The 529-nt window shown below is 49.1% G+C and overlaps 1 non-coding gene across 1 annotated transcript; it reads left to right on the top strand.

Moving 5' to 3' along the window:
- The first annotated feature begins 434 nt into the window (after positions 1-434).
- On the top strand, positions 435-506 carry trnad-guc (transfer RNA aspartic acid (anticodon GUC)). Its single transcript has one exon. It is a non-coding gene; the product is annotated as a tRNA-Asp (tRNA).
- The last annotated feature ends 23 nt before the right edge of the window (positions 507-529 follow it).

Raw genomic sequence — 529 nt, 5'->3', positions numbered from 1 at the left:
GTAAATCCACCAGGAGTCCGTCGATATGGCAGACTTGTGTGTTGCGACAGTCCTCGTTAGTATAGTGGACAGTATCTCCGACAGTAGAAACAACTTTGTGGGCTCCTCCCTTCTGCTGTTTTATCTATCATTGCTTAACCTGTCACACGTGAGCTCAAGCTAAGCTCATGCCTTAAACTTAAGTCACAGTCACAGTGACAGCCTGCCTCTCTCCATTGGAAATGTTGGAAGCTAAGCTCATGGTTTCCACGCTGCTTGTGGAACTGGACACCAGCTCTTCACTGTTGAATGCTGCAGGGGCTGAATGTGGAAAAAAGCTTATGGGCACATAACTCAAGGGATCCTAGGTGGTGTCCAATCGTACCAGGTGAAGAGGGAAACCTGGTAAATCCACCAGGAGTCCGTCGATATGGCAGACTTGTGTGTTGTGACAGTCCTCGTTAGTATAGTGGACAATATCTCCGCCTGTCACGCGGAAGACCGGGGTTCGATTCCCCGACGGGGAGAGTTTCTTTGTTTCCTGCTGAAA

This window comes from Seriola lalandi, unplaced genomic scaffold (genome assembly GCF_002814215.2).
Source record: "Seriola lalandi dorsalis isolate HSWRI2012SDOR001 ecotype SW California unplaced genomic scaffold, Sedor1 jcf7180001972005, whole genome shotgun sequence".
Taxonomy (NCBI): domain Eukaryota; kingdom Metazoa; phylum Chordata; class Actinopteri; order Carangiformes; family Carangidae; genus Seriola; species Seriola lalandi.
Note: the sequence above shows the minus strand (reverse complement) of the source record. Positions and strands in the feature narration are given on the sequence as shown.